The sequence below is a fragment of the Lissotriton vulgaris genome, chromosome 3_1 (assembly GCF_964263255.1).
Source record: "Lissotriton vulgaris chromosome 3_1, aLisVul1.2, whole genome shotgun sequence".
NCBI classification, from domain to species: Eukaryota; Metazoa; Chordata; class Amphibia; order Caudata; family Salamandridae; genus Lissotriton; species Lissotriton vulgaris.
In genome coordinates this window covers 2019205709-2019230448 of record NC_141689.1, presented here as the reverse complement: position 1 = coordinate 2019230448, position 24740 = coordinate 2019205709, and the positions used below count along the sequence as shown (strand labels likewise).

General features: G+C 46.5%; 1 protein-coding gene and 1 pseudogene across 3 annotated transcripts in view; both read right to left on the bottom strand.

The window, feature by feature from the left end:
* SNX25 (sorting nexin 25) overlaps positions 1-24740 on the bottom strand; it is a 1510914-nt gene that overhangs the window by 687871 nt on the left and 798303 nt on the right. The gene's annotated exons all lie outside the window — the stretch shown is intronic.
* LOC147728747 (POZ (BTB) and AT hook-containing zinc finger 1 pseudogene) overlaps positions 1-24740 on the bottom strand; it is a 93754-nt pseudogene that overhangs the window by 2867 nt on the left and 66147 nt on the right.

The window sequence follows — 24740 nt, the reverse complement described above, 5'->3', positions numbered from 1 at the left end:
TACTCCTGCTCCCGCTACTGCTCCTGTGTTGTTAACCCCTGTTGTTGCTACTGTCTCTACTCCTTCTCTTGTTAGTCCTGTGTCTTACTCTTTTCCCTCTACTCGTAATCGTAATTCTCCCCTTGCGACAAATTTCTTTCAGTCGCTCGGACCTGTTTTTGGGTCTGTTGGTTCTGATGGTCCTCAGAGACGTAGTCAGCTTCCTGGTAACAGAGAACGTGTTGCACTATATAATATGGCGATGGGTTGGATGGTAAACCCTCTTAGAAATCCACCCCGTGTTGTCCTCGAAACGTTTAATCAATTCAACATACCAACTCAGAGATATGTGTTTGACGAAATGTGCAAGTTCCTACATGATCAGATAGCGGCCGATGCGCCTGACGAGGTGCTGACCGCCCTGTCTGAACTTCGGCTTCAGTTCGCAACTGGACTGATAGTCGATACTAATGTTCGACGTGCTATTGAGCGGTTGTTATCTCTTCGTCCCGCTCCGATACCTCATGCATTATTTGTTGAGGATATTGAAAAACAACCAGACGAATCTGGCCAATATCCTATGCGTGAAGTCCCGCCGGTTTGGATACCAGCTGATACTAATGCTAATCCGCAGGTAGTGGCGCATTTTGAGAGAGTGTGGATACACCTCCCATGGAAACGATCGGAAGTGCTTCAGGTGAAACAATCTTTGCCCGATCCTCGCAAAAATCCTACTGGGTATTATAAGGAATTATCGCAGCTCGTAGATGCTACGGTAATGAATCTTGCCGATATCGACATGTTGTTTGGCAACGTCGTACCGCAACCGGTATGGGCTAAGATTCGTCACCAAGATCACGCAAATGAATTAGGTGGTGATTGGGCTGCCATTACAGCGGCAGATGCTGGACAAGTGGCTGCTACTAAACCCGATCAATTGATCACTGCTCTTCCTCAGCGGATAATAACATTAATGAAAACGCTTATGCCAGCCATGAGAGTCAATTGGGACAAGTTGTCAGCCTGTAAGCAGAAGAAAGACGAGAGTGTTTCCGATTTCTTTACGAGGTTTGAGGAAGCATTCATTGATCATAGTGGACAAGATATGGGTACTGAGGGTGGACAGAGGTTGTTTGTGGATAAATTCGTGTCGAACTTGTTGCCCGATTTGAGCAATAAATTGAAGAATTCAGAAAGTGCATGGGCCGTTTCTACCTCAGCTCAGATATTGGCTACGGCACAATATTACGAGAATAGAGAGAAAGAGGAAAATGACCGTGCTGATAAAAAGACGAAAGAACTAAAAACTAAAGTGTTGTTACAACAAGCGTATCCGCCGCGTTCTAATCAGAATGCGCCTCAGCAGAATAGATCACAGTCGCAATCGAATCGATCGCAGCCGCGTAATGATTCCTCTTTCCAAAGATCCTCGTTAGGGTACAATCAATGTGCTTATTGTAGACAAGAAGGACATATTAAATTCAATTGTCCTGCTTTAAACGAACGTAATAGTGGTAATTCATCCAAAGGAGGACGTGGTGTTTCACAGCACGCATCACGTGGTAGAGGTCGTGGTGCTCAGAATGATCGCTTTGACAATTCATCAAATTCTAATAACTGTTTCGATCAACGTGGATCATCGCAAGGACGATCTGCGCAGTACAATGTAGACGATTATTACGTCGATCAGGGAACTGACGACAGTAATTACTAGGACAGCCAAAGACAAGGAGAGGGAGTGGTATCAGTTCCGGTTGATCAGAGAGGGCCTTACGTCGCAGTTGCTACATCGGGCGTCGTTGAGCCTTTTCTGTTGGACACTGGTGCAGCAAAAAGTTCTATCATGCATTCGAAACTCCCTGGCGCACCTTTGTCTGGCTTAACAAATGTTTCCGTTGGATTCTCTGGCGCCCCCGTTAGCAATCCAGTTTCGCGCCCTTTGCCCCTTACAATTGGGCCACGTGAGCTCGAAGCTCCGTTGATTTTGACTACTGGTTGTGGCGAAAATCTTTTGGGTCTGGATTTGCTTAAACGTTTGTATGCAACTTTGTATTGTTCTCCTGCGGGGGTAAAGCTTACGTTAGGAGAGAGAGTAGTCTCTCCCATGTATTTGTCCCTCGATAAGCTTCCACCGGAATTGAATTCTCTTCCTGCGTCTTTGTGGGCGACGGGTCCAAATGACGTGGGCCTACTTGATATCTCCCCTTATGTTGTTCAGTTGAAATCTAATGTGCGATTGCCACGTATTCCCCAATACCGTATCTCCCTTGATGGTGAACGAGCTTTGTTAGCGATCATCTATGATTTGATCGAGAAAGATGTTATTGAGGAGACTCGGGGAAACGTGTGCAATAGCCCTGTACTGCCCATTCTTAAACGTACTGATCCTACAAAACCGCCTGTTTATCGTTTTGTTATCGATTTACGGGAGGTAAATAAAATTGTGGTTCCTCAATTTCCTGTTGTGCCTGACATCACGGCGCTACTGACTCTGATTCCAGCTACTGCTTCGTGGTTTTCGGTGATTGATTTGAAAAATGCGTTTTTCAGCATCCCGATTGCCGAAGAGAGCAGGGACCTTTTCGGTTCCTCTCTTGGTGGGCGTAGCTTCCGGTTTAAACGCGCTCCTCAGGGCTACTGTGAAAGTCCATCGATTTACAGTCAAGCTTTGAAGGGTCAACTGGATGCGTTTAGGTTGCCGGTTGGTGCGGCTTTAATCCAATACGTCGATGACTTATTGGTGGCTGCTGATACTCAGGACATTTGCAAAATTGCTACAGTGTCGTTGCTGCAACATCTCTGTGAATTGCATCACAAGGTGTCACCTTCTAAACTCCAATATTGTTGTCAAGAAGTAACCTATCTAGGTCACTTATTGTCAAAGGAGGGAAGGAGACTGACCCCTGAGAGAATTGCAGCGATTGCGCGAATGGCTGTGCCACAAACCCAAAGAGATGTGCGTGCCTTTCTAGGAATCACGTCGTACTGCAGGCAATGGATTCCAAATTTTTCATTGCTAGCGAAACCATTAGTGGCTCTTACGTGCAAGGATGTTTCAACTCCTTTACCATGGACGGAAGAATGTCAGAAAAGTTTTTCTGAATTACGTGATTCATTGTGTTCGGCTCCTGTGTTAGGTACTCCTGATTACAGCAAGCCGTTCACGTTATATGTTCACGAGAGGGAAGGTTGTGCTTTGAGTGTCTTAACGCAACCTTTTGGTGGTAAGCAACGTCCATGTGCATATTTTTCCTCGACCTTAGACCCAGTAGCTAGAGCATTGCCGAGTTGTTTGAGAGCAACTGCGGCAGCTGCGGTCTCCATCCGACAATCAGCAGGATTGGTCATGGATAATATGCTTACGGTGATGGTTCCGCATGCAGTCGATACTCTTTTGAATCGAACGAAAACTCAGCACTTGACGAGTGCGAGGTTGTCTGGGTACGAATTGACGCTCTTGGCAAGCCATATTCAGATAAAACGTTGTAATGTCCTAAATCCGGCAACTTTGTTACCAATTAGTGCAGAGTCAGATGAAGTAGCGGAACATGACTGTTACTTGCGGACAGAAGAGGAAACAAAAGGTCGAGTGGACCTTAAAAACACCCCATTGGAGGACCCGGATGGCACTCTGTATGTGGATGGGTCATGTTTTAAGTTGCCGAATGGCGATGTGACTACTGCTTATGCTGTTGTAACATTGAATACTGTTGTTGAGACTGCAAGATTGAATCAGAATTCTGCCCAAGCTGCAGAGCTGATTGCTCTCACTAGAGCATGTGTGTTAGCAAAAGGGAAACGTGTGAATGTGTACACCGATAGCCAGTACGCTTTCGGTGTAGCGCATAGTTTTGGACGATTGTGGCGAGAGCGTGGTTTCTTGACGTCGCATGGCACGAAAATACAGCATGGCCAGCTTGTGAACGATCTTTTGGATGCATTGACTTTGCCTGCACAAGTTGCGATTGTTAAGTGTAGTGCGCATCGTAAAGTGACGGATGATGTTGGTCGTGGTAACGCGTTTGCAGATGTGATTGCTAAGGAGACTGCCCGGAACCTTAGCACTCGAATGTATGTGACGAGTTCGGTTAGGTGGCCTACAGAATCAAGTATGTGTGAAGATACCATAGAGAGCGTGAAAGTAATTCAGAATGAGGCCACTGAGACTGAAAAGACGAAGTGGAAAGAAAGTACGGGAAAGTTGGATGCGAATGGTTGTTGGATTGATCTGTCAGATCAGAAAAGATGGATGTTACCGGATGCGTATGTGCTGGCCGTTGTGACAATGGCACATGGGTTGGCACATATTAGCGCGAAAGGCATTTGCAAGTTGCTGGCTGATGTGTGGAAGAATGATGGCATTACAAAGTGTGCTGAACGTCTGGTGAAGAATTGTATGGTGTGTATAATGTACAATCCTGGCAAAGGAACCCCAACTCCCCCTGGCAGTTTTGCTCCTCCTTCGTATCCCTTTGAGGTGATCCAATTGGACTTCATCCATATGGAGCGATGCAATAACCTGAAATACGTTTTGGTTGTGGTTTGCGCATTCTCCCGATGGATCGAGGCCTATCCCCTCAAAGACAATACTGCTTTGTCTACTGCGAAAATCCTACTGAAGGAATACTTTCCTCGGTATGGAATGCCTAGAGCCGTGTGGTCAGATAACGGAAGTGAGTTTGTTGGAAGTGTGATGAAGAGTGTGTGTAAGGGCCTTGGAATTAATCAAAAATTCCATAGTGCCAATCATCCCCAGTCAGCTGGATTGGTTGAGGGGTACAATGGCACCCTTAAACTAAAACTAGCGAAGATTCAGGCTACGACTGGACTTTCGTGGCCTGATGCTTTGCCTCTAGCACTACTGTCAACTAGGGCGACTGTACACTCCCGAAAAGGGCTTAGTCCCTATGAGATAGTGTTCGGCCGTCCTGCGAATGTGTGGGGGGTTCCTAGGCCAGGAATATTCTCTGATCTTGAGTATCCGATGTTGATTGACTACTTGCATGACTTGACTGCTAAACTGAGGTTAATTCACCAACAGGTTTACGACGCCTTGCCGACGCAGACGGAGGGTCCAGGCCACCAACTCCAGCCCGGGGACTGGGTGGTTACTCGTAACTTCTCACGCAAGAACAATCTGGACCCCCGATTTATCGGACCTTACCAGGTACTCCTGGCCACGAGGACTGCCGTTCGTCTTGAGGGGCGGAAAAATTGGGTACATGCTACCCATTGTAAGCGAGTCCCTATTCCTTTGCCGGCAGACCCGTGGGTAAGGAAAGGCATTGCGTCAACAGAAACAGAAACATTGCCGGTGTTTGTACCTTTTAGCGACGCACAGCTTGTTGGAGAACCCTCAGCGCAGCAGAAAGCCACTGTTGAACACTTGTCAGCAAAAGACTCAAGACCAGATCAACCAACTGATCAGCAGGACGCTGTCTCTTCAACGGATCCTTTGTTCGACGAGCAGACACGTCCCGGGAAACATCGATATTCGTTGCGATCTTACACTAAGGACAAATAAAATTTTCTTGCTTTGCTGAAATTGACAACTGCAATATCCTCGTTTCCCATGATCAATTTTGAACATTCGTATCATTGAAAATTTTTTGTACATATATCAAGCTTCTTCCTTGTATCTTTTTCCTTCCACAGCTGAGAGACATTGTGCTTATATATATACATATTGTGTATTGAAGGCCGTAGGGCCGCGCGCGTACTTCCTTCTGGACAGTAGGTCTTGACGCTAGGTTAAAGGCCGTCGGTTCCTAGGAACTCCTAGGGATTGACTATTGCTGCACAGAACGAAGTGCGTCAAGAAACGTTGCGGACGGTCGTAGGGAATGGCATTTTCGAAGCTGAATGATTTGGAAGGAGCTCAGGTGTACAGATTCAAGCTGCAGCAACTCAGTCGTACCAAATGTTTTATATTTCAATTGTTTGTGTTGTTTCTGACTGCTTCTGCATTTTTGACGGGTGGGGTGTATTACACTATGTCTTACTTCTTACCTGCTACCCCTACTCCTACTCCTTACCCTAATCTTACCACTACTGCTTCTCCCCATTCCTTTCACATGTTACCGGAACACGAGCAGGCTAGACGTGTAGAATTCCGCAACAATTCCTTTATTCAGCTCCTCCATCAGCATCAGTTAGTGGTTAACACTACTAATTGTTGGGTGTGTGGGTTGATGCCACATACTGCGGGTAAGGGAATTCCATATCTGGTGTTACCGTATAGTTCCCAAGGGTCAGCTCGAGCATTTCAAACAATGTTTCGAAGCACACTGGGTTTCCACCCCATTCAAGAACAACGTTCCCCCAACTCTGGTCCTACCTCGTATCAGAGGCTGCTATCGATGGCAATAGAGGATATGGAAGATGAGATCCATGATCCTTTTCTTATCCCTAAAGCAGAGGTACAAGCCTATAGGGTCCTAGGTAGAGGAGAATATAGTATGTTCACTAGTGAAAAGCAGCTTAAAAGCTCGCCTCCAATATGGGTCGTACCCCACACTGGTAATCTTTGTCTTGTGGGTCGTGGTTCGCAAGCCTTACCTGGGGCAAGTGCTTGCACTGAAAGTTACGTTCTGCCAATGTTCTCGTCCCCTGTGTTTCTGGCTGCCAAGGGTACATACTTTATCTGTTATGATCGTGCATACACATGGTTGCCCGCAGACTTCATGGGCTCATGTTTTATTGCAAATCTGTTGCCTCCGACGTTCACTGTAGATGCCGATTATCATAAGACTAGAGTTGTACGAGGCGTAATTAGCGAAGAGGACACTGCCGGTCAAGAGGCAGGAGACTTTTTCAAGGGTTTCCTCCCGTTTTGGGGACCTATGGTTAATAGTAGGAACCTGAGACAGCTGACTCGAGTGGTAGAATCGACAGCTAATATTACTGCCAGTGCCCTTGGTAATATCACCACAGAACTTCAGGCGGAGAGACTTATGACGTTACAAAACCGTATGGTTTTAGATGTCGTCTTAGCAGATCGCGGTGGGGTATGTAAGGTGATCCATTCGAGCTGCTGCATTTTCATTCCAGATAATGCTCCTACTGTCTATCAAGCCATCTCGAAGTTGCATAAAATCTCCGAATCCATACACGTGGATGTAGGGGATTGGACGCTACTTGGGTGGTTTTGGGGCCTGATGTCGACTTGGGGTTGGAAGATTCTGATGATCATCGGGGTTGTGGTAGTGTTCCTGTTCACGTGTTGCCTTTGCGTGCAGTGTGGTCCTGCCTTATGTGGCCTCTGTGCTACAACGTGTATGAGACAACCATCTGTTACCAAGGGGACTCGATTGGACAGAGCTATGCTACAACGACATCTTGATGGTCTGATGAATATCGAATATGATTCCGACTAGTGCTTGCCTACATGAGGGCAAAAGGAGCGTCTGAGGTTCCGTGACAATTGTAAGTGGTGTTTTCGACTCGCACGAATATGGTCGAGTCTGGTATCTATGAACCGCAAATGACGAGTTTAGTAAGTGTGCGCAGTTTCGCTGTGCTAACTTAAACCGTTCGTTTGTTATGTGGGTTTTTCATCTGTACCCACGGGTTCCATCTTAGATACGGCATCCATTTTGTCTCTTGCCCTCAAGTAGCCAGCGAACGGACGCTGTCCGCTTCGCGACCCTGGGACTCCCAAGATATTTGCGGAAGACACATGTTCTTTGTAAGTGTCTTTATGACAAGGGGGTTGCTGCTGTAAGGCAGATGGCGCCGCTCGAGGCTCATCTTGCCGCACGGACTTATTGTCTCAGCCGTGCATCTCATTAGGCACATCCCTTTGATGCCTGTATCTCGTGTTTCTCGATACCTCCCCTTTTACACCCTTTCCGATCTCCCCACTGTCTCCGTCTTCCTCTGCACCTGTCTTCGTTCCTATTTCGATCTACTTTACTGCTGATTGGAATTTGTTAATGGTGGGAAGATGGGTTTTTACAGTTGGGAACCGCCAAATGTTTCCGCACTTATGTTCCGGACCTTGTGTGTTTCAAAGTGACCAAAGCGACCCCTCTGGGAGCTAAATGTGGGAACCGAGTTGTAAACTTTTGTGTTCAATGTTATCCTATGGGTAAAAACTGTATAAAAGGAGCGATCCACAAAACCAATTTGAAGCAGTCTCCCCGAACTACACTCGATGTACTTCCTGTGACTTCTGTGTTCCCTGCAGCAAATAAATCTTGAATCTTTGACGCCGAAGGAAGTGTCCCGTGTCTCTGTGACTTGTACGCCGGAGCAGGTTACCCACGAAGGTTTCAGGTGTTGTGCCCTGGCACCGCTGGGTCCAAAAGAACCCAGTCCTTCAACGCGAAGGGGGCACTAGGATCTGGACATTAGACTGCTTGATTACTTCCTGGCAGATATATATCAATTACCGACCACATCACAAGGAACTTGGCAGCAGTCATGAGCTCAGGAACACTCTCTAATCGCACCACAATGCGCAAGGCACAGGTAAAATTCAGGATAGCCCCAAAAACCTTGGGACTGATGGTGTGCATCTATACTACACAGCACCCTGAGCCACTGAAGACAGACTAAAAAAAATTACTGCAAGCAGCCAACACTGCCCTCTGTGGAAGGAAGCTGTCGTCGCCAACTCTCAGAAGGACATCACAAAGCGCCCCCCATTCTTCGCTGCTGGTTGAGACCATGCAGCGTTGAGTACTGTGCCGGCTAAGCCAGCTTCTGCGGTAAAGTCATTGCGGGCAAAGGGGCTGCCCCTTCCCATGCGAGGCACACCGGAGGGAGGGGAGCCGGTGCGCCCCGCTCACTGGTCATGTAGAGGGATAAGGGGGTCTCCCTGGCAACAGGGGCACAGGTTGTAGGTGGTGCCCAGAAGGTAGTTGGCTCTGAAGGGCCCGGAATCAGAGGGGGACTCTCCGCCTCCCTGTGGTCACGGGTGCCTGTTCCGGTTAGGGGGGCACTCAGGGGTGCAGCGGGATTTCTCTCTGAAGGAGCAGAGCATCCAACATGGCGCTGTGGCCACCTCCATCACCCGGCGGACGGACTCTCTGCAATTTCAGGATAACTTCGGAAGTACTCGGAAGGAGGGAAAAGGCGGCGGAAAAGAGACCAAGAGAATCGGAAACTATCGGTGATTTCCGGGAAAATGTTTGGTAGGTTTGGATTTGCAGGTAACAATATCAAAAAACCAGGCGATGCTTCCGTGGCTCTTACCAATATCAGACTGGCTTCTGAAGTAACGCATGTATGCTAATATATCAGAAGAGGAAACTGGAAGTAAAACAAGTTTGACGAGGAGAGGAGGAGGCAGCAGGGGGAGGGGCGAGAGCAGGGGGTCTGCGCCTGTTTCCCTTGTGGGAGCGAGCTTTGAAACCATCTTTTAATTATAAACAGATGTTTTCAAAGCTCGCTCCCGCAAGAGACTCGCCAAACGTGCACGTGTTGCCGTTGAAAGCAATGCAATGCATGCACATTTTTGGCCTCAAAACCGAATCGATTCCTAAAGGTTTCCTCCTATGCAATGCATGCGTGCTGCGTAGGCGAGACCTAAAAAGGGTGTTTTTTTAAACTACTGGAATTTCCCCCAGCGCACACTTTCTGGGTTTAGGCTTTCTAATACTTCCTCTGTCACATTTTTTTCAGGACGCTGCCTTTGATGCTCGACATCTTTATTTACGATTTATGCAACACACATTTTCAGTTACTGTCAACCTATCAGATGTCCTGATACCGTATTGGATGATGGGAAAAATGCTCCCATCAGATTAGTTTATTTTTTAAATATGTCATCCTCTGAGGATTCGATTGTCCAGATACTTGGATTATTAGTCCCTCTTTCTTTAACCTTTCGTAGCCAGACGAAAACCTTTTTGTAACACATGTCTCAAAAACTAATGAATGGATTTACACCAAACCAATCAAAGGCACACCTTGAATTAGAGCTCTAGTTTCATATGTATGGTGTGGGCAACATCCTAAACAACGAAGTATTAATAACGACTCACCTTAACAACGAAGTCAGAACAACGATAAATCCTGATCAACGAAGTCCTGAACAACGAAGTCCTGAACCACGACTTTTAGCGTTTTAGGGGACTGCAATGCAAAACTGTGCGTGGCATCTCTCCGACCCCATTCTCTGCGTTGCACGTCACTTCCCCCACACTCCTCCACTGTTGCTAAGCCTCATGTCACTCTTATCCGACCCCACCCCTTTATTGCACTTGGAAGCGGAAGTGAGGCAAACTGGCTGGAAGGCAACAAGATCTGAAAAGGCATGACATTTTTAACTCTCTGCCCCCTGGAACAGGGTGTGGCATATTTCTCGTCTCCGCCTCACTCATGGAATTGGACTTGTTGCCTCCTGTCTCGCGGACTCCGAGCAGCACAGGTATGCTGCCAGCACACATCCTGTTTTGTAGCACGACCCACGCCCCCACCTTGACAGTAGACTGGCGATATCTGGATGACAGGGACTGAGGAACTTTGGGAAGCAGCCAGCCATCATCATGTCAGCATGGTAATCGAGATCATTAAATAAATGTTGTTGATGTTTGTTTTTAAAATAAAATTTACTTTTTTTAGCATAATATCATTTAAAAAATATATAGAATAATTTGGAGTTGGGCAGGTGTAAAAAATATGAATACATAATTTAAAAACCGTAGAATAAATTAAAAAAGAAATGGATAATGAGCAGTTTAAAAATATTTCGTGGAAGTATTGTTATTACATTACTGCCATCTATTGGCCAGTCACGAGGTGATTCTTTTCGTGTTTTAGGAAGTCGTAAAAAAATGTTGTGGTTTAGCATAGCTCGTTGTAAAGCTTTCGTGGTTCAGAACGTCGTGGATTAGGCAGTAGTTGTTTAGACATATAACCGTTTGGTGTACATCAGTTCAGCAGTTTTAGGTGTATATAAGAGCAACATTTCCTGCGGACGTTTATGAAAAGGGTTAATGATCGAGGGACTTTTGTATAGAGGATTTAATAAGAAAAACAGACCTTTTCTTTTTCCACACCCTTTATTTTGTAAACCCGAGGATTGATACGCATGGGGAAAAATCTATATTTTATAGGATCCCGTGAAATACGAAAAATATTTCTGGTCGTCCCAGCGGAATATGGGAAATATTTAATGAGCCAATGTGAAATATGGCTTTCATCATCAATTCATCATTCCAATCAGAGCTCCACCTTGCAGAGAAAATCTTAATCTCTTCTTGAACCGAAAGTGTTTATTTTCAACAATCTGGGCTCTTAACTACACAATTAAGTATATGTCTCTTCCTTTTACTATTAACAACTATCAACAGCAAACTGTATTTCAATTATTGCTATTAATAAACATGGCGCTATTTGGAACAAAACATATTTTTCAAGGTAACATCCCAATAAATGAGTGATCTGTAAATGCCTAATGAGTAACATGTCATATAGTCCACTGAGGCCAGAAACCCTTCAAAGCAATATTACACAGTTATCAGTTATATATCCTCTACAGATATACTTCATTCACAAAGATCTGACAAATGCAAAGCTTTAAAAACTGATACTATTTTATACTCTGCCTCTGGAAGGTATGTGTACCTCACACCAAATCTCAACCACCAATGTAAATGGGACCCACTCCTAAGAAGAGCAGTACCAGTGGCCTGCTAATTATCAATCCCTTACCCGCAATCATGCCTTGAAACAATACTCAGACAACGCAATACCACCCCCCCCCCCCTTTCTGTTTCGTTTTATGTAGCTACCCACTACCTGGGGGTACCAACTCCTCTTCTAGGTGCTCCTACATGACCCTAAAAAGAAAGTACAGCCAAGGTTTACTCTGCTGTTGCGAATGGACTCCTCGCACTGCTGATTCCATGCGTCTCTTCACGTTGGGGTAAGCAACACCATGCATCAAATGCATCCGCGCCACTCCCATGACACCAAGCCTCCTTCAGTTACCAGTACTATGGAGGTCGCAGTTCCAGTTGCTTGATCTTCACCCTATCTCGAGCTGCATGTAACTCAACACAAGTCTAGCAGGACAGTTTCTCCAGGTTATTTAATATCTTTATAAGGCCTGAGAGGTGCAACAGGACAAAAATTGCCTAGGGAACACTTGCTACCTTCTGCTTTCCAAGTCTGGTTAAATTCAGTACCTCAATGCTATATTGTTGGTTTCAACAAGGAGGGGATATTTCGGTTAATAAATAGATTTATTTAAAACGAAAAAATCTTTAATTGCTCTTCACGAGCAGACGAACAATAATGCACTAAATATGCAGCTCAAAAGTCAATAAAAATTATTCTAGAGGTAGGAGAAAAAGAGGGAATAACACGCATATGAATATACCTGCTGGCCCACAATCTTGGCAATGACCCTTCGCCCGATTAATACTAGTACAATCAGGACCAGTTTTAGAGCTGTTGGCGTCCCGTGCGACAATCATTTTTGGCATTGGGTAAATACCATGCATGAATGAAAGACTACCTTGACATGCAGCTTTCCTCAGCCACAGATGTACACGGTATGCATACGAGGGAGTGCTGCTCTTTATGAATTTCTACTTAAGTCAAAAGCAGGCGAACCAGAATTACAAGCACCTAACCTTTTAATTCTCATTCATGAAATGTTTACGCTTTAGTAACCTTGGAAGCAGCGCCCAAAGCAACCAGGTTTGTTATTGCAAGATATAAATATAGTGTAAAGTTTCTCTGCACAAAGGCATAAGAATTAATGCATGGACAAAAGGGGTAAATAAAGGTCAATAACTTCGCATGCCGGACATTAAACATATTAAACCGAAAGGGAACTCGCATGAGAAATTTGCATCTGAACAATCAATCATAATTAACAGTATTCAGTTTGATCTATTACAGTCTTCCATATCCAAAAGCCAAAATAAATCTTGAGGAACGGTGGCAACGAGAGAAACAAGCTACAGAAAGTCATTCTTAGGGCTTCGCTTTCATGAACAATAAAGGCACTGCACACACGGCAAATGAGAATGGGGATGGAATGCAAACACTAAAGTGAACAACTGTTTACAACCAAAACATGCACACATACACGGTCCTTTACGTTTCACATTTTCAGACATGCTGGGTGATGATTTTATCCTCCATTAACACGTAAATGTTACTAGATAGCAAATACTTATGCCACACAGTGTGAAAACATGGATAACGGTGTCTCACAATCTCTTATTGCTAAACCAATAGATTCACAAACATAATCAGACAAACCACGAGTGTTCCTGTACCTTGCGATAAGTAAGCTGGTCATTGTGGCCACTTCTCCATCTATAAAGAAAAGTGATGATACAAAATGTGGACATTTTCAACACAATAATCCCCCCCGCCCCCCCCACATTCCAAACCTATAGAAAGAGTAGAATAATTTTACTTTTTGACGAGGGCCAAAACGCCTGCCAGAAATAATATAAAACTAGGCAAACCCCAATAGCCCAAGGCTATATATTACAGCAGTAATGGAGTCAGCATAAGGAGCATTCTGACGATAAAACATTCTACCTTGGGGCGTGGCTAAGGATTAAAGTCTTTTTAAGTAGACCCACTCAGGCAAGCAGAAATTGTTCTTCCACCAAACACCTCAGTGCCTTTTTTGGGGGGTTTTTTGGTTTTGTTTTACATTTTTATTTATAAAGTTTTATATAGCGCGAACATGATCCCCAAAGGATATCAGAGCGCTTTACAATTTGAGGGAAAGGAAGGTAACACCTGCAGTACAGGCATCAAAAGAAATACCGATCCAAAAAAATCAAATATGTATATCAAACAGTTTGTACGATATTAATGAAGGACATACTTTAGAATGTCAATAATCTGGTAGATCTAAAACGTTTGAACAATACTTTAAACGTTTTACTTAAAAAGTGAATTTTAAGTTTAAAGATAACGTATTTGACTACAAGATCATGGTAGAGAACTATTCGGCATATTGTGCTCTAATCAACAAGAAATACTTCTGTTAACAGAAATATGGATAACAGACACAGCTATGCCATCTTTGCCTGAGGCTACTTCGGCGGGTTAAATACTTTTATAGGAGAACCATTCTAACGACAAAATAGGAGAGGGAGCTGTGGCTAACAAAAAACAACTGTTTGCGGTCACAAAGCTAGTTGAGCCAATAGTGGCAACATACCTTCTTTTATTTAGATTAGAGACTGGTAATTGATCCCTCATGCTCTTGGTTATTTACTGCCCACCACACTATAAGATTGATTTTCCTACCACATTTTACGATGTCACATGGCCTTCTGATAAATCATAATAATTTATAGATAGTGGGTGATTTAAACTACTGAGCAGATTAGATAAGCACGAGTCCCAAAGGCCAATAGATTTTGAACTAATAAATTCTCTTAAATTACCTCAGCATATAAAGGAACCTATGCACTGTAAGGGCCATACATTCGATTTCGTTTGGTCCCTGGACTGCTCAATTGAGAACTATAGTACAGAACCATGTGAATGGTCAGATCACTATGTTATTCGGTTATCACTAATAGCCCCTTAGACGAAACGAGGCCAGCCTTTGGACTACAAAGGAACATTCCAGTAATGGGATTAAATAGATAAACCACGTATGCAGGAAACCCAGAAGACGAGGAAACCAATATTAAGCAAGAATCTGGACGAGGCTACTTGGGAGTTCCTTTATTGGATTGATAAAATAGGACATGTATAAGCGCCTCCAGTGAAAAATGTAACCAAGGAAAGGACAGTACCAGCTCTGTGGTTTTCAAATAAACTGGCAGGAACTACAGCTTGAACACTTTTAAAGAAGGCCTGCTTAACTATAAGAAGTAGATTACTCAGGCTAAGGCCTCTTATTACAGTCTTCTAGCCCACCGTAGTGGGCTATACCAGCCATTAAAAGGCTGCACCAGCGTTTCGGCTCTGGCCTTTGACAAGAGAGCGGGCCTTTAATGTCTGGTATAGCCCACTACGGCGGGCTATTAAAACTTCCTGCCACTTGAGCGCAGTCTGTCCTAATTCGAAAAGCAAAGGCACAGGAGATCGAGAGGGTTGCTGTGATTATCCAACTGATAACAGCCACGCACAGGGCCACACATGTTAGCTGTTGAACATTCATAGCATTAGCTGTGAAAAGTGGCTGAAGTCAGCCTCTGGATCTCCTTGGGCTCAGCTAGATGGTTTCTTTCATTCATCTGAGCCAGGGAGACTCAGGAACTGAGCAGCATTCCAACTCCCTCCTTCCAAGGCTCCAATGAATCTGTGAGCTATGGGAGAAAAGAGGGGGAAGGCTCTGATGTACCTTACAGCTCAGCCTCAGGCTTACTGCTCCCAATCCATATATTTTGGAGAGGCAGGGGAAGAGAAAGGCAGAGGCTGTTTATTAGAGCACTGTAATGTTAGCAGCAGCAGGCCTTTTCCTCTTTATTGTAGGTGCTGTTGCTCCACTGTCTTCAATGAAGCTCTTGACATTTCAATGTTCTACTATGCAACTCAAATTTGCAAGGCTCAAATTTCACAGAGAAACGTTCAGCATTATGCATAGTCTCTCCAGTATGAACAAATCACACAGCATCTTTTTTTAAAGTAAAATCTGGATCTCCAGAATAATGCATTGGATGGCTTTGACCATCATAGATCCTCTCACTAGTCTTTGAAATGTGTCCTTGAAGACAAGTAAAGTGCCAGACTAACAAAAATAACTACAGTATTACCACTATTTAAAAATCTGATGACACTTAAAGATACTAAAGAATTATTGTCATATCTAGCTATTGGCCTTTTGTGTTAAACTTCTGGAAACTCTTATTGCGCAAGAAGTGAGCACCCATCTTTATGATACAAAATTCCAAGACCCTTACCAATTAGGGTTCTGACACAGACAGAATACGGAAGAAGGGATTTTATCAGTCACTTATGATTTGTTAAAGGATCTAGATGATGGCTACTCTTATGTCTTAATCTTGCTCGATTTATCTGTAGCATTTGATGTGGTTGACCATAAGATCTTACCAAGTCGATTGCAAGCAGCCGCTTTTAATTGACTCACTTCTTTACCGGCGAATAATAAACAGGCAGTTCAACTTATCCCATTTAGGGAATAGGAAATAAAGATCAACTGCAGTGTTCCATATGGGTCCACTTTCTCACCTCATCTATTCAACATCCATATTCAATCTCTTGTAAAGGAGTTGGCCTAGAGAGGCTGTTGGATATTAAATTATGGTGATGAATGCCAGATCTTATTTGGGCTTGATACTCCTGGTCCAGCACAGGATGATTTTAAAGATATGATATGTTTTATCAGTAGATGGATGAAACACACTCATCTAAAATTTAATGCTGAGAAGACCGAAACTGTGTTAAATGTCAAATCCCTTAATCTGGTTCAGAGCTTACTGGCCCCCAGAGATGGGTGTGCTACTAACACTGAAGCGAGCTGCAGAGTGTAGGAGTCCTAATTGATCCACATCTTCCAATGAGGCCTCAAATAAATGCAGTGATCCCAAAAGTATCTTTATCCTTCGAACTTCTCAGAAGTTTCAATTTCTTCTATTCTTCGAAGCTATGAAAACTATTATGGCAGCTGTTATTGATGCCAAGCTAGATCATGCAAATAGTGTATACCATTGCTTAACGAAATGTGATCTTAATAGGTTGCAAATGATTCAGAATGTTGTAGCAAGTTTAGTTTTATAGAATTTCTAGGAGAATACAGGCGGCACCTTACCTGAAGAAACTTAATTAGCTGCAAATTAGTGAGCACCTGGAATATAACATTTGTTGCCTACCCTTCAAAGGTGCCACTGGATTGGCCCAGGATTTCCTAATTGATGATTTGTTCAGATTTGACCCCTGAAAAGAGCTCTTCGCTTGACTACGGCCACATTTCTGGTGGAACCTAGATATCGTAAAGTGAATATTGAAGAGTGTATGTTTTCTACTTTGGCACCAAAGGAATAGCATGATCTGTTTTTTCAAGCAGGCTTTTGATACATTTGTGTATTTTTGACTTCTGAGCTACTCTCTAGAGAACATTGGTGCCAAGAGACCTCCATGTCAACGTTGTGCTCTATAAGTACTCATTAAGTTGAACCAAACCATTCAACCTACTGCTTACTAGGACCTCTCCTATACCCAGAAAGATCGACCTACTGGCAATATCATGTCTATATTGATTCTTGTAACATGGGCTTACATGGGAGGGAAAGTTCCAGATTATATAACCACCAATATTGGTGGAAAACAGTATACTGGACGACCTACTGTTAGAATCATAGATATATTGAACATGTACATAACATGATTGGTAACCTGTCAGACTATGTAACCTCTAATATTAGTGGGAAACTGTTATATACTGTTCTGCGCTCTGAGACCCACGGGTCATGTTTGTGCGATAGAAAACTCTCAAAATAAATACATAAATTATTTTGGGGAACACCACTCATGCTTGTGTAATGCAAGTCACAGATAGTGAACTTGAATATTTGCACAATGTAGCCACATATACATGATATCTGTGCACACATTTTATATTGCTGGACAAAAGTGTATTCAACTTCGTACAGGAGTTTGATCTGGACACTATGATGCCCCCTGCCCCTGACAAGGACTGCACTCTGCAATGGAAGGCAGAATAAAGCACTGCTCCAAAACTTTGTAGGGCTAAAAAAAACAAAAAGACGCATACAAAGGAATACCTCAACATAAATGGAAAGGGGGCGGTAGGAGGACATACTATGTATTGCCCTCCAGTCAGGTACCAGGAGCCACGTTATTGCCAAAGTAGTCCCACTAGTGAAAATAACAGAGGATATGATATCCCCAGTTGTAGGGTGATCAAAGGGCTTTGGAAATCAAGCAAACCTCTTACAATCACAAAGCATTGGAGTAAAATGAATGCACTTAGGAAACAAATCAGTACCACAGAGACAGGCTGGCTGGTCGACTGCAGACAAAGATAAAATGCCGGCAATAACCATAAAAACATGCAAGTGACAGATGGGTTGGGAAATTCCACACAGAGGAGGGCAACCAACTGGAACAATTTTTTAATTTTTACCTACAGCAATACTCTGAAGCCTACACTCACTGATGCATTTTAAATTGCTGGTGCTCGAACATAACATTGCCTAGCCAATCAGTCAGTCCTTCCACACACAAAGTCCACCCGCTCACAGTCAAGAGCACAGAATGTAGACGGTCCTTTCTGGATGTGCTGAGGTTTGATTGGAGGGGTAACATTTAACACTGTTACAGCCATGGGGGGATTAGCCATGCACCATGATGGCCGCTTCCTGAAGGAGCGCTATTGGCCTTTCACGAAATTGTACATTATTGGCATGATGCCGGGGGACAAAGATAAGAATGTTGGCAGTTGTAGACGCTGAACGTCAGTGTATGAGCTGTGGCTTGCTGGGAGGGCTGCTGCCTGATGCTGGTGCGGATATTGAAGCGGATTGTTGGTGGGGGTGGGTGGGGGAGGGGGGCAAACTGGTAGTTGCAGTGGCTATATGGAACTTGTTGGTGATACCTCTACATGCGCAATTGCTGGCCTATGAAGGAGATGCTGAGAAGCGAAGTGGAGCAGTGTGGCCCGGTAGGACACAAGATAAGCCTGTACAGACAAGTGGGCCTCTCCCATTGTAATTCTCTCATCAACCTAATTGACCAGACAGATGGGGCAGACCCTTAGACCACTGGAGGATGTTCTGTTAACTGAGATTTGTAGAGCGCATAATCACCTGCAGGTCTCTTAGCACTTTGAGAGTAGCCAAAACCCACCAGCAGTCACAGATACAACACTTGGAGGGGTTTTAGGCTGAGGATGAGGGGGGACTGAGTGTGACTGAGGAGGGAAAGACCCCCAGTAAATAAACAGGGGGTGTCACCTTGGTGTACAGTAGGCCTGCGGCTGTGGGAGATGAGATTGAATTTTGCAGCTGGCAAGTGGAAACTTGGGAGAGCACAGCACAGAGTCGGTGGTTGACTCACAGAGGGATCAGAATACTAATGAATCATTATAAAAATAGCTACCATCATTATATTGATCATGAATGCGTAGCACATCCGATTCACTATGGGTCAAAAGGAGAACAAGCAATCAAAAACATCCTTTGCATTAAGGAAGTCCAGCAGAGGCACAGATAAAGAAATGGCAACGACTAACAGTGACACCAAGGAATCAAATCAAGCATTCTACAAGATATGCACCACAGCCTTCGCTTAATATATGACACAATCGACAACTGGTTTACCAGAATGGCCATGATGAGTGAAAGGCAGGATAGACAAGTCACTAGTAGAGAATCACATGTCCGATGTAGAAGATACAGCATCAGCTATGATTAACAGGATTAAAAAATGCAACCAAGGGTGGCGTGGGTTGAGCGGCGAAGATGGCGGTTGCGGCTTGAGTGCGCTCCGACCAGCCATCCAACAGCCTGACTAAAAATCCTGCCTTCGGACTTCCATCATAGTCAGCCCCTGTGTAGGAGAGTCGTACAACACCAGCGGGGCTCTCCGACGTGAGCGGGGGTCTTAGAAGTGTGGCGGCGGCAGCGTTAGTGGACCCGCGACCTTGGGCGGCCTGGATGGAGACGCGCCGTGGAAAGCCAGGGCCTCGATTACTCAGCGGTGACGGCGCGGAGGCTAAACAGACGGTGCGGCTGGTAGAGGTGCCACCGGTGGTTGGTGCCCAGAATACTGAGCCGGAGTCCTGGGCTTCCTCCCCTATCTCCGGGGGGGCTGAGCTGCAGCAGGGTAGTGTGAGAAGGCGGCGGACGGCAGGAGAAGACAATCGAAGAAGGCAGGCCTGACTGCGGGGGCTGAGGCCCGGTGTGAGGAGGCCTTGGAGGGTTGACGGCCATCTTGGGCTGTCCCAAGGCAGCGGTGAGTTCTCAGTCGGGCCAGGGGGTGTGGAGGTGGATTGGGGACTCCAGCCCACCCCCTCGGATCATCCTAGTCGGCCCCCGGGACTTTTCCGTGCACAGCGGCTGGGTCGGGCCGCGGTGGCTGCAGCAGCAGCAGTGTGAAGGGGAGGCAGTGCCCTTGTGGACCCTGACAGTTCAGCCAGCAATTCTGGGCGGCAGGAGGAGGTGAAACTGCCTGGCGCTGGTGGTGCGAGCCAGGCACTGGGCATATATCAAGGTACAGTCGGGCAGAACCGCCAAAGCAGCTGAGGGCGTCCCGGATCTACCCCCCCCCCCCCCGGGCATCCCTGAGCCACGGACATAGGTGGCGCCCCGGGTGGGGCCACAGTCAGCGGAGCGCATCAGTGGTCGCAGGGGTCCCCGAGGTCCACGGCAAGGCAGCAGGAGATCGAGATCCAGGCGTCGCTCTCTGTCCGACTCTGCCCTCGAGCAGAAGGGCTTGTCGTCGGAGAGGCAGGCATCAGCAGAATGATCCACAGGCTCAACAGGGACCGGAATTCTGGTGACTGTTTCCTGCTGTCCAGATAGGCACATGTATTGGGCTGGGTACCCGGTCACGTAGGGGTGGGCAGGAGGGGGTGAGGCCCAGGGTTATGAGTGGTCAATTGGAGATCCATTGGAAGGTTTGGTACCTGTCCCCCAGTTGGGGACTTGGCTCCTATCCGACCGCAACAGATACTTCCATGTTGGTGAGGTATGGGGTGGGGGCGTAGGGGGGATGTGGGGGGGGTTTGTTTTATCTGTTTGATTGCGCAGTTTGCTGGGTGTATGGACTTCATGGTATTCTCTAGGGAACACAGGCATAGGTCACGAGAGCATTAGACGCTTGAAATGTCTGGTATGGAAGTGGAAAGGCAGATAATTCCTGGTTCCCTGTGCGTAGTCAGCTGGAATGTTCGTGGGGCACTGGACAAAGTGAAGAGAGGGACCATTCTTCAATACGCTAAGAGAGCTGGGGCTGATGTGCTACTCCTGCAGGAAAGTCACCTGCTGGGTTCTAAAGCCTTATGCCTCCAGCGGTATGGATATTCTCAGGTGTTTCACTCGGGGTTTGTGCGGGGCTCACGGGGAGTAGCAATTCTGATCCATTGCAGGGTCCCGTATGAGCACAAGAGACTTTGGTCAGACACGCAGGGTGGATGCCTCTTCATACAGGGCAGAATTGGGGGAGAAGTTTTGACTCTGGGAAGCGTATAAGCCCCCCCCCCACCGTTACAGTGGTCCTTAATGGAAAGGCTCCTCACATTATGGGGGGATATGCCTGATACATTCTCTGTTGTAGCTGTTGTAGGGGGAGATTGGAACGATGTGATGGACCGGCGTTGGGATAGGTGGAGGAGCGGGGATGCGACCGGGGTGGGCGGGTCTCCTACCAAATTGCACTCCCTAGTCACAGGGCTAGATTGGACAGATGTATGGAGACACCTACATTGCTCTCTGTTGTCAGCGAGTATTATGCCCAGAGCCTTGTCAGATCACTCGCCAGTTGCACTCATGATTCGGATTGGCCCGGGGCGGCAGCCTCTTAGGTGGCGCATTTCAGGGTGGCACTTGCAGAAAGAGGAATATAGGGATCATTTGGTTAAGGAGATAGATAACTATTTGGTACCTAACGTGGGTTCAGTTGAGTCTCCGGCGGTGCTTTGGGAGGCATTAAAGCCCACCTTGCGAGGGGTGGATATCTCCTGGTGTGTGGCTGCGCGGAGGGAACGACAGAAGGACTTGGTGCGTTGGGAGGCAGATATCGAGGCGCTGGAGCGTAGGGGTCGGGAGGCTGACGGAGGCCCGGCTAAGAGACAATTGGTTTTCGATCAGCAGCAATAAACTATCAATGGGGGGATAAGTCTAGTAAGATGCTCCACCGCCTGTGCCAGGGTACCTTTCACGCTCAGCCCCTGCCGCGGGTCCTTGACCCTGCGGGGGAGCCCATTCTACAGCCCTCTGCTATTGCCGAGAGCTTTGCGGCGTACTTTGAGGACCTGTATTCACTCAAAGAATGTCTTGAGGCAGAGGTTATTGTGAAATTAATCGATGATCTTCCGCCTAGGACGAAATACGAGAGCAATTAGATAGGCCTCTGTCGGATGATGAACTGGGTATGGCCCTGGGGGAGTTGAATCCTGGGAAGGCTCCGGGTCCTAATGGGTTCCCCAGTGAGTTTTTTAAAAGGTTCTTTGTGCAGTTGGCCCCGCACTTTCAGCCAGTGGTGGAGGAGGCGCTGGAGTGCGGTTTGCTTCCCCCAGACTGGAGACATGCAGAAGTGGTGGTGTTCCACAAACCAGGTAGACCTCCAGAGCAGCACGCATCTGATCGCACCATCTTCCTCCTAATGTTGAGGCGAAGGTGCTGGCCAAGGAGTTGGCCAACCGGCTTAAGCCGCACATCACAACTTTGGTACACCCGGATCAGGCTGGGTTCATGCCACAGAGGGCAACCCGCCACAATATTAGGCGCACGCATGTACCTGTGTCAGCCTGTGGGCAGCTTTAGGAGCCGGCTGCGCTGCTACTGGCTGACACGGGCAGGGCCTTTGAATCTCTGAGTTGGGTGTACCTGTTAGCACTACTGTAGAAACTTAATCTGGGCCCACGCTTTCTGGCCTACCTGCAGCTGCTATACACTAATTTAACAGCTTTGGTGCGGGTGGGGGAAGGAGGCGATTTCTCGCTCCTTATCTATCCAGCGGGGCACGGGCCAGCGCTGCCCCCTCTCTCCTTATCACTTTGCACTCGCCATGGTGCCGCTGGCGGCCTGGGTGCGTATAGATGCTCAGCTTCTGGGGTTTCAATGGGCGCCGGATCTTACTGATAAAATAGCTCTATACGCAGATGATGTCCTATTCTTTTTGACTGACTTGGACAGGTCGGGCCACGATTGATGCGCATCCTTCAGATTTTCGGTGAGACATCTGGGCAGCATATGAATCCCCGTAAATCTACATTGTGGGTTCTGGGGGATAACCAGGGGGTTGGAGAATGGGCATCAGCCCTTCAGTTGGCGTCGGGGGGGGGGGGGATGAAGTATCTGGGGGTTTTCTTGTCTGATGTTCCGGCTGTGTACAGAGACCGTAATCGGATTCCAGTGTCTCGTCTCCTCTACCAATTGCAAAACCATCACTACCAGATTTCACCCTCATGGTTCCGACAGGTTAACTCAGCATTGGGAGGATTCCTGTGGGCCGGGGGCGCGGTTAGGGTGGCCCTGCGCACCTGTTTCCTATCCACATACACCGGTGGTCTAGCTACCTCAGATGTCCTCTCCTACTACCAGGCTGCACACCTGCTGGTCCTCAATGACTGGAGGTACAGGGATAGGTGGGACCCAGCCTATACGATTGAGCGGCAGCTAATGGGCAACAAATCTCTACACACACTATTGTATTCCGCGCCGCTTCGGAGGCTGTTGACCCCGGTCACGCGGGTGGTATTTCACGTTTGGAGGCAGGCCCAAGGTAGGATGGGGTGGTTGAATGTCCTGACTAGGGAGACTCTTCTCTGGGGTAACGGACGCTTGACTCAGCTGGCAGCTCTGCAGGGCTTTCAGGGATGGGCTTCTATATGTATTTCTGTCCTAGGTGATGTGATGGCAGACCTGATGCTTAAATCATTCCAAGAACTAAAGGACGAATATGAGATGCCACAATCTCAGTTTTTTTAGATACTTACAGTTCCGACACGCACTGGCGCTTAGTCTGGAGGGCCTGGAATCCCTCCCTGATTTCAGCCCAATTGAAGCTAAGGTCTTTATGGGGGAATTACCCGACCGAAAGCTCTCTCGTATATACCAGACATTGATAGTTCATTGTTCCGCAAATTTGCAGCGGCATGGGAGGGTGATGCATGGGTGCTGGAGGAGGAGGACTGGGTGGAGGCATTAGCAAGTCCACGGGGGGCTGTAATAGCCACGCGCCTACGTTTGATTCAATTCAAGTATCTACACCGAGTGTATTTTACCAGAGTATGCTTGTGGAGGGCGGGAATGATTGGATCCCCAGAATGTCTTTGATGTGGGTCAGAGGAAGGAATTTTCCTGCACACAGTCTGGAGTTGTCTCTCGTTACACAGATTTTGGAGAGGGGTGTTCTCCTGCCTGTCAAAGTGCTGGGAGGGAGCTTCCCCGCACGCTGCGCCTGGCCCTGTTATATGTCATGGAGGGGGTTGGGGGTAACAGTTATAAGCGACACCTTCTAGTGCTAGGCCTCACATTAGCAAAGAGGGACATTGCCAGGGCTTGGAAGGCGCCCCGGGCGCCGTCGCTGGCAGCGTGGAGGAATGAGATAGATTTTTGTATGGGTCGCAAGCAGCCGGTCTTCATTGCCAGGGGGTGTCCCCGTAAACATTATAAGATTTGGAAGAGATGGGCGGACTACCGGGGACTGGATTTAGATCCGCCGCAGGAAAGAGATGTTCATTCGTTGGCTTGATGGGTGTACAGAAGCCGGACATTGATGGGTGATGGATGGTTCCAGAAACATACTAACATTATTTTTGGGGCGTGGGCGCAATCGGGGGAGGGGTTTGTTCCATTATGGTTTTTCACATATATAAAAGTCAACGTAATTTTTTATTGTACAATTGATGAGTGCAGCAGTTTCCATGTTACGGAGCTCTGCAGTGTTTATGTGCCGCAACAAATTAAGCTTGTTTAAAAAAAAAAAGGAAATGCAACCAAACCCATGGAGACTATCAAGAACAAGGCGAGTAACTGGTGGCATGTATGAGTCAAAGGAGTGGCAGAATCTACAAATACAGATCACGTGATGACGTACACTGAAACCCTCATAGGTACGATCTTTGCAAAGAACGTTTTTCCTCTGTAATCCTTGTCAAGAGATTGCACAGGTCT